Source organism: Pagrus major, chromosome 12 (genome assembly GCF_040436345.1).
Source record: "Pagrus major chromosome 12, Pma_NU_1.0".
NCBI lineage: Eukaryota > Metazoa > Chordata > Actinopteri > Spariformes > Sparidae > Pagrus > Pagrus major.
In genome coordinates, this window is record NC_133226.1 from 15,188,936 (window position 1) to 15,198,901 (window position 9,966).

Genomic DNA, 9,966 nt, shown 5'->3' on the forward strand with positions numbered 1-9,966 from the left:
TCAGGTCACTTGCCCTTCCTCATGTGTCACCGGTCTGATTGTCTCACCTGATCCCTGATCGTTTCCACCTGTTACCCATTTCCCTCATGTGTATTTAGTCGGCGTCTTCCCTTTGTCTTGTGCCAAAGTGTTTCGTCTTGTCCGTTCACCTAAGCCCTCATTGTCACAGTCAGTTTTGCCGAAAGAAAGAAATTGTTTTGCCACGTAAGTTGTTGTCTTCTTCCTCTTTTAAGAGCGATTTTTTGTTGATTAATCTTTTCTAAGTTTAGTGTTCTATTTTGTTTTCTGTTGTTACAGTTTTTTGTCCTCCCGCTTGTGGAGTGATTTTTTTTGTTAGAGAGTATTAGATAATAGTAGAGCCCCTGTTTAGGTGAGCCTTTTCTTTTGATCCCATTTGTTTAGATTTGGTTTTCCTCCTTCGGGAGCGTTTTATGTTTATTATCTAGTGTTTTATTTTCCTCCTTGTGAGAGTTTCATTTCTAGAATAGTCTTCTGTTTTCCTTGTTTGTATATAATCTTGTTCCCTCCCTTTTAATGTGTTTTTCCCTCTTTTGGGAAGTGTTTATGCCCTGTCATTTTAGCCAGGTCTCTTAAGAATAGACAGTGTTACATAGCCCTTTCATTTCATCACTCTTCTAAGAAGAACTTGACTTCAATAAAGTGTGCTTAATCGTTATATCCTCTGCCTCTGAGTCCTCATTCCTGTCCAGGTCTGACACTCTGCAGTCTTCCAAATGTTTGGTCACAGTTTTCCACCCGAAACCAGAGCTTAGATGTGTGGCACCACAACCTGACTCATTGTGTGGAAAGCACAGACCACAGTGCCAGCATTTGGACTATATTAAAATACTGTGGGAGTTAATTTCACTAGTTTGTTATTTCCTTTTAGAAAGGACAGTACAAGTAATGTCTGAATGCAAAAAGCAGATGACACGCTCGCAATAAACTCCATTACCTAGCCCTAATTCCCCTAAAGTCCCTGCAGGTGTTTTCACTTATTCTGTCTTATTAGACCTCTGCTCAGCATGAAGGTGGGCACAGCTCTTCTGGGGTTATAAACATCATCAGTCAGAGCCCATATTTAGCCAAATGTGGTCCACATACTCGTAAGTGTCCTGCCCATTTTATTGAAGATGCCTTGGCAGCTGAAATTCAATATTATCTCAGGAGAAGAACAAAAAAAATTAGATTTCAAATGTGTTTTCTGAGATATGATGCCAACCATCTCTGCAGCAGGGGGTTTCATGTGATGACAAGCTGGGCAAGGTTTATTGACATCTTGGAGAGAACAGTCTGATCTCTGCAAACCTTTTGGCAATTTACATGCAGTGTAGCTCTGATGTCGCTGTGGCATTTTAAACATAATTCATATTATGTTGTAACAAAACAGGTGTGTGTGGTACTTTATAGTTTATTAGGCATATCGCACTGACAAACTGTCAAAAAACAAAACAAAGCATCCATTTTCTTGAGATGACTCTCTGAATGGGTGGGTATGAGTGCATGGGGATGTGCTCATGTGCTTATTTCCAATCAGCCACAGCTCTATGAGGGAGGTGTTAATTCCTCAGAGCTTAAACTGCTTAATTTCCACCCACTCCAATAATGGCTTCATCTCAGTAAATGGAGGGCTGGCGCAGTTCAATCAGTGTGACTGTTACCAGCCACAGCAGGTGAGTTTCACTTTGAATGAGGTGGATAAAATAAATGAAATAAAGACTGCTTCCACTGCTTCCTTTTTTTTACTATGGAAAACAAATGCACTTAATGCAATGCACTGGAATTCATTAAAGGAGACAGACTATGCTTTTTCCATTTTTTCCTCTCCTTCAGTGTGTTGTATATGTTCTTGTGCATGTAAAAGATCTTTGAAGTTAAAAAGGCCAGAGTCCACACCAACAGAAGCTCCTCTTTCCCACAGAAAACACTGCTCCTGAAATATATAATGTATGGCTCCTTCAACCTTGGATAACATTTTCGATGAATGTTCAGGCTTAGTATTTCAGTTAATGCTTTTTTGCAGTGTTTACATATCATTCATGTTTGGTAAATAGTGGCAATTGGTGATAATATACGATATATACATGTAAGTTATTTGCATGAAGAAGTAGTCCATAATATTGTTTGTATAATCGTGTCTTCTGTTTTGCTTTTTAAACAGTAGTTGCGACGAAACATAGCTGCACAAATCTCCTGCAGTGACTTGATTTGAGTGTACTTTTGGGATGATGTATTACTCATGAACTCTATGTGTAATCCAAATTATCTTGAACTTCCAATCTTTCCCCAGCTGTTACATTTCGCTCTGTCTTTTGCTTCTTCGGGGGGGTGACTCAGCCAGACGAGAACTGTTTTGAAACTATTTACGCCTCGGAGGAAAACAGCAATATTTTGGTCACTCGTCTGTCACTCATAAGCCTCAGAGTGCACATTAACAAAGACAAGACAAGTGACTGTTGGGGATCGTGAATCAGTCTTGTGAGCAATGTAAAGGTTACACGCTGCGACAAGAAAAAGAAATGTCTGTGACTGAAAGATGCACTAAAGGTGCAGTGCACACATGCTGTAGGATGGTGGATTTGAGTGAATAGGGGCTGGCACGGGTGGGTGGGGGGTTTGGTTTGACGCAGGGAGGGCAGAATAATAACTGTGCACTATTTATAGGAACACGACCTACAGTATGGTATCCTTGCAAAAAATCCCTGCACCATTTCATGAGCTGAGCAACTATGAAGATATACATTATGTATTGCCCTTTTTTTACTGAGATTAATTAGCTTCAGAATTCAAAATAAATGATTCAACTCCTTGTGATTTCTGTGCAGTCCTGTAGGCATGCCCACGCTGCTATGTTCAGAGGAACAGGTCTGTGACACTAACTTAATACAACAATAATCAACATTAATATGCATGTGTTTTCTGGCTGTTTTCTATTTACAGGTCTTGTAAAGGTCATTAGCTACTCTTTAACATTTCTGCTGTGTACACATTCAGCTGCAATAGATGCAATGAACAGGGTTCACCTCCTCTATGAACAGAGGAGGTGGCCTACGACATTACTTATCACACACCTACAATGCAGCACTGAGTTCTCTCCCCAGACAGCTTAACAGCCATTCACACCTGGGCTCACTTAGCCCTAGAAACCCACACAAAGGCCGGTTGGGTCAACGACCCACAAGTGGCCCTAACGACTCTGAAACTCAGAGCTCACACGTGTCCTTAACAACTCTGTCAGGACACTCCCACACAGGGTTTAAAAGCCTGCGACTCCCCTCCAGTTAGTTAGAACTGAAGAAGCCTCTTGGATGAGAGGTGAAACATCTTCAAGAAACTGAAACACGTCCAGTTGCCTACGATACAGCACTTAGAATTACCATGACCTGGATGACTGAGGACCTTCATCAACATCCAAGATGTTGCATTACCGCCTTCTTCGAGATTGAAAATATGCTTCAGTACTCTGATCTACTTGATTCTGTGGTCTGAGAGAGCCTAAAGGCCTCTCTCAACAGCCCCTGCACACTACTACTTCTAATCTTTCTGATTTTCTTCCTGCCTCGGCAGCACAGTTAATCACCATGGCCAGAAGAGCTAGAAGCCTAATCTTGTCCTTGCAAAAACAATACTCATCGTGCTTCCTAACATTTCTGTTTTTTCCTCCCTTACGTCTTTCCTCTCCTGCCCGCTTTCCTGGAATGACTTTATCTCGGCTCTGATTCTCATTACTTCCACGGACAGTTTGTTCACCATGCTGCATGACTCTCCCGACACCGATAACACTTGGGTTCTTTCTCACAGTATCTTACAAGTTTCAGCAAGTTGTACTGTAGAATCTTCTTCTTCTTCTACTAGTAAGGGAACTGTTTTCCCACATCTAGGCTACTCTCATTTTCCCGTCCCTCCATATCTTTAGCTGCCCTGCATTGTTGTTGTGTAAATAACTGTTCATCCTCACGCCACAAACAAACAAAGTGCTATCTTTTTGTTTAGTTGTATGTGCTTACTGTCAATGGGAGCTGATGGACACTTCAGCATATCTCCAGTTGTATCACCGTTAAGAAAGGCTTGTTTTACAACCTGACAGAATGTAAAACTGAACACAAAGGACGTATCAGGTCCTTGCCAGTTAAGTTACTAGCATGAGTCTAATCCTGCCAGGTTCCACTCCCCATACTTCCCTCCAGCTACGTTTCCTGTTTTCTTCTCTTTCCCAACTCATCATCTGGCCCTGCTTTGCTTGAGAGGCTGATCTTGCACATCTAGCAGCCTCTTCTTGCCTCTGAATCTCTTCTACAACCAGTTTCCTCCTGCTATTGCTTCGCTCCATCTAGGCTGTAACTGCTGGTGCTGTTCTCCGTGCTCCTTCATCCCTCAAGCATCACATTGCATGTTTAAATATACAATATTTCTTGGCCACTTACTAATTTAAGAGCTAATCATTCTCTACCTTTGACTTAGGTCCTTCATTCAGTCTCGGGGACCATAACAATTGTGTCAGGAGAGCGAACTGCAGAAGGTCTACAAAACCTATACATTGGTGATGATGTTTCAGAGACGTATACAACTGGAAATATATACACCATCTCCCCCTTGTGTTAATGCTCTAACTGGCCACTGGCAGCACAGGACAGAATGCATTTAAATCATATCAATGTGCTCTCCTTCAGCATTGAAATGAAGTCTGACAGTCAGATGTCTGGCCAGTCACTATACCTTATTTGTATAGCCCAAAATCACAAGTTTTGGGATTCACAGTCTGTATCACATGACACCCTTTAGACTCTTGATTCAGAGAAGGAAAATCCTGAAATAAAACATTAAAACTGGGGAAAAAATAACTTGGAAAGGCAAGATTAGGGTTAGGGTTGTTGCAATTAATATAATTTAACTAAAAATGTAGTTTTAGTAAAGAAATCTAAACTCCCAATTTTTTATGTTTACAATATTAATAAGGTAATAATATAAACGTGTAAAGGAAGCAGGGTCCAGCAAATATAAATAAAGTACATTTGTGTAAATTTTTTCTTCTGATTAAAATTTCTTCCAGAAAACTACATAGTGCACATTTAAAACAACTAACAGTAAACTAAGACTTGTTTCACGGTTGCTATAAAAAGCAATGCCAGGGACAAAAGAGCTCACTCATGGTTTCCCTGAGGGTCAGCACCCCGGACAGCGACACTCGATGCCACCTTTGCCAGAGCGTATTCAGCACCTCGGTCAGCACTCGACCACCAGGGACAGGCGAACATAACTGCAAGCTAAAGGCACTGAAATCTCTCGTGTGAAGGCCCTCTGGCTCTGTCAAGGTCAGTAGGGTTACGCCTTGCCCTGTTTGGGCTGATGCTTGTGTTTTGTGTTGCCCTTCAGGTCCAGCTAGGTCGATATTATACGAGCGCGGCTGGGTGCACATGGCCAGTGCGTTCAGTGTGCATTTAGAATCAGCTGTCCCCGTTCCTCACCTCTCTTTCTCCTTTTCTTTTGTTTGGTGACACTGCACATTCACACAACCAGGCAGCAACACTACTGAATTTACCATTTAAGGCTTTTAGTTCATTTATTCTTCTCCAATTTAGTGCCACATTTAAATATTTTAGTTTACAACATTCAAGAATTACCTAAAATTATCTAGAGTGTGAAGAAACACCATTATGTCAAAGATGTCTGTGTATTGTGTTGCAGAGATATTTACATAAATTAGCATGCTAACCAGCTAGCCGCAGCCTGTTTTGTCATGTTATACTCGAATACCTCCTCCTCCCAGCGGTCCAAAGCTCCTGTACTACCAGTGTAAATACTAACATTCCCCTGGTGGTTGCTAACTGCACGGCCAACTGAGCTAACTAGCTAACAACAACCACAGTCGTGGATGTATAAAGAAAATGCAGTTAGTAGTTAATGAGGTAATATGCTGCTCCTCATTTGTTTTAAGTATGAATTCAACAATATAATTGTTGTCCTTGCATTTCCCGTTCTTTGTCATGGCTTCTGGGTCGTCACAGTAGCTAAAGCCCATCGGGGGCTATAATAAAGAGCAGGAAGAGCAAACAATGAGTTTGGGTCAGGCCCAAAAAGGTAATTCATCACTTGTACTCTATGAGGAGAGAGATCCAGCACAAATACTTTACACATCAGGGTACTTTACACATCATATAGCAGCATCTGTAACACATAATTCAAATATATTACAATCCTTTTTTCTATTTCCCCGACAGGCAAACCATGTGTGATCATGTGCAATTAGCCGATGGATTACCAGATTGGCTTTCCTCCATCGTGGCTGGCAGCTTTGGTAATCTAGCGGCCCACATGCTCAGTCTTGTTGCCCACTGCTCTTGTTACCTGTGTGGCTGAAACTTAAAGTGTGAAACTCTCTGGGTCTCCACAATTTGGATCAACGAGTTGGAGACTGTGGTGTTGGCAGCCACACTGACTTCATGAGATCCATGTTTTTCAGTCTGGGCTTCTGCCACTTTACACAGCTTAAGGGTAGACCAGCCATCTGGAGAATCTGGGGGGATTTGGGCTCAATGTGCTGCAACATCAGAAACACAAACAACACAATGAAATCTCATTCTGTGTGGTAGACCTACAGTAGTCCGGTCAACCAGCTCAGTGCAGGTGTGTGAGAGGTGTTCAGTGACAACATTTCATAGACTTCCAAGATGTTTTTGGAGGTAGACAGGAGTATTTCATGGAAAGACAATTATGATCAGACACACATGTACCCATATGTATGACAACAGGGCATTCAAAGCTTGTCAAAAACTGAAAGTAAAAGTAATTATTTTATTATATTTTCAATTTAAACACTCAAGTGCAGGTCCTCCGATCCGTTTGCTTCCATAGTCAACCAAGTTTGAATTTACTCTTCAACAGATGGTTGTGAAGTAACAGGTATTAGCTCAAATGCTGCAAACATCACAACAACAACACCAACAAAACAACAAATCTATTTAATCGATTCTTTAATGAACAGCAGCACTTCCAAGAGCGCCTGCGGTTATTATCACACTGGTAATAAACAAAAAATGTTGATCTATTTTTGTAAATAGAAATGTAATCTATTATTACAAACAAGTATTAAACTCTCAGATTGTATTTTAATCGAAATTGTTTTGGTTTGTTTTTCCTCCTCTTTATTTATTATCACAAAAGGCACAGGTGCATTTTGGTTTTGTTTTTTGTTTTAGCGCTCCTGGCACTTTTTTCACTCTTCACATACTTCACATCATCCTTCACTTGTACCCAAAATGCTGCTGTCTCGTTAATAAAAAAAAGCAAAAAGAATGATGTCCCTGATGTTTAATGGTTTATTTAAGGATCTCTGTCATACATGATTGTATCTTACAGGATTATTTTGGGGACATTTTATCCCTCTGTGGCTTCAACTCTTTAAGTCCAGATTGATGGATTTTTAATGGTTTTCTTATGTGTGATGAATTTGTTGGAAGCAGGGTTGGGAGGGTTACTTTAAAAATGCATTCCAAAAATTGTAGTCAGTGATCACAATGTTAAAGTAATATAACTTGAGTACTTTCTGTTACTTTTGGATTACATCAATACCAAATATATGCAAAAAAAGACAAGAGAAAAGACATGTCATTAAGATATTTGTATTTGGTTTCACTCAAGAGCAGAGCATTAGTGTGTGAGACTCGTGAAGTGTTGTCATGTGTGCAGGTACAGACTAAAGTTGTAAGCCTGTTAGTAACCCCTCTTTTTTACTGAACGTATCTGTAATTTAAATTCATCTTTGTTTCTGTAACGTTACCAGAATAGAGTTTTATTACCATTACATATTCCATTACATGTACTCTGTTAAATTGGAAACAGTCTGTAATACTGGGAAATGGATCTGACCCACTTTACAGTTTAAAAGTTTTTGTGTCATTGCTTACATGTGTCCACATGATAGGTGATTAAGCTCAGTGGAAATGCACACACAGCAGTCTTTATCATAGCTTATATTCATAGTTCTATCAGCAGCTTTACCCTGTGTAGAAAAGGGGAATTTTCATGTTAAAATTGTAAAATGATAAGAGCATATATTTCGTAATTGGGGTTTATCACAATCTCTTATTTCTGAATGACTGAACATGCTACGTCCAATGTGTGTGTACAGATTTCCCCTTGCGCTCAAAGTACTCTGAGCTACATGCATTCCTAAAAACTTTCTACTGACATTAACGACAAATATATTGTAAAAACAAACAGCAAGGCACGATATGTTCCTTGATTTACATTGTTTGTAGGCTGAAGTAATTTGGGTACAGAAAATCATTTGAAATGTTAAGTTAAAGGTGTTCAAAGTGACCTTATCGATAATAATAAAAGTTTAGTTTAGGACATAAAAAGCATAAAAGATTCAATTAGAGTGTATTTAATGCTGAACAGGTGGGATGAATATAACCTTCGAGCTGTGCATTTCTTTCAAAATTGAGTGTTTTGTGTGTAATGTTTCATGTCATGCCATATCACTATGTTTAAAGCAACAGCTCACCCGGAAATGATCAGTCGTCATCAACTGAAGCAGACCAGGACTTCAACAACAACAACAAAAAAAAACATAAAATGGCTCCATACAGCTTGTCCGCCATAATCAGTATGTCCAGAAGCACTGAGGTCCTAAATTGATTTGAAAAGATGTCAATTGTTTAAAGCTATAGTTGGTAATGTTGGAGAGCTAGCAAGATTTGAAAGTGGCACCTCCTCTAAGCTCCACCCCCTCCCGTCAGTGCTCCGTCCAAAGCCACACCCCCACAAACCTGAACGCACATCTGACAGTAGGAGTCAGCAGGGCAGAGGAGAGCCGAGTATTTCAGTAGCTAAGTTACATATTTCATGAAAATAACAAATCCCCCTGAAGCAAAACAGATAATTACCTGTCCAACAGAAGGACAGCAACTGCATCACTTCTTAGGCCCTGCAGCTCCCTCAGTTGTCTCCACCGTTCAAAAGCTGAACTGATGTTGACCCTGCTTTTCCCTCTGGTTTTATCCAAAGCCTTTTTCGTTGCAGCCTTTTCTGCCTCCGGCTTTCTTTTCTTAGCCCGTTTAGCGGGCGAGCCGTTACAAGTAACGCTGGAAGTGCTACTTTTGGCGGCATTTTCGCTGCCATTGCTCTCTCCTGCTATATTTCCAGCAAAGGTGACAGTAAAGAGTGCACAGGGGGGCGTGGGCAGGACAAGACATGAAGGCATCTGATTGGTTCTTTCCACTCGGACCGAGAGGCAGGGATTTTGTCAGTTTTTACAGGCCTGCAGCTGCCACAGAGGTCTGATTTTTTTCGTTCCTTTTTCTGAACACATTATGTATTGACTACTCTCAGGATGGAAGGACCGTTTCACCAAGTATAACAAACAGTGTTTCTGAACAGGATTACCAACTATAGCTTTAAGCGGAAATCTTAATAAATAACATCTTCGAAATCAGTTTGGAATCTCGGGCTTCGAGAGACTCAGATTACACCAGATGAGTTGTAAGGAGAATTTAGTGGGTTTTTATGTTTTGGTTGGTTTTTTAAGTTGCTTTCATAACAAGTCCCCACCTACTTCAGTTGTTTCGGAGAGTGCTCCAACGCTGTTTTGCTGTGGACTACAAAACTTCACCCGACTGTCTTTTGGCCTGGGGGTGAGTAAATAATGACTGATTTGCCCTTTTTGGGTGAACATATCCTTTAACATCCATAAGCCCATTAACAGTTCAGATGGCACAATACAGCACTTCACAGACTTCACTTAGAGGCATTACCCCCTCCTCCCCCCCTGTTTGGAGGAATTCCGACCTTGGCCTCAGTTCAAAGACTCCTGTCTCCTCTTGGTCACCGACACAGAGGTCATATCCAGTATAATTGTACAACAGGGAGCAGGCTGTGTTTCCTGACACTGTGGGTCAGAGTAGTGGGAAGTGAAGGAGCTGCAGGAAAAGCAAAAAAAAAAAGAAAAGAAGAAGAAAAAGAGGG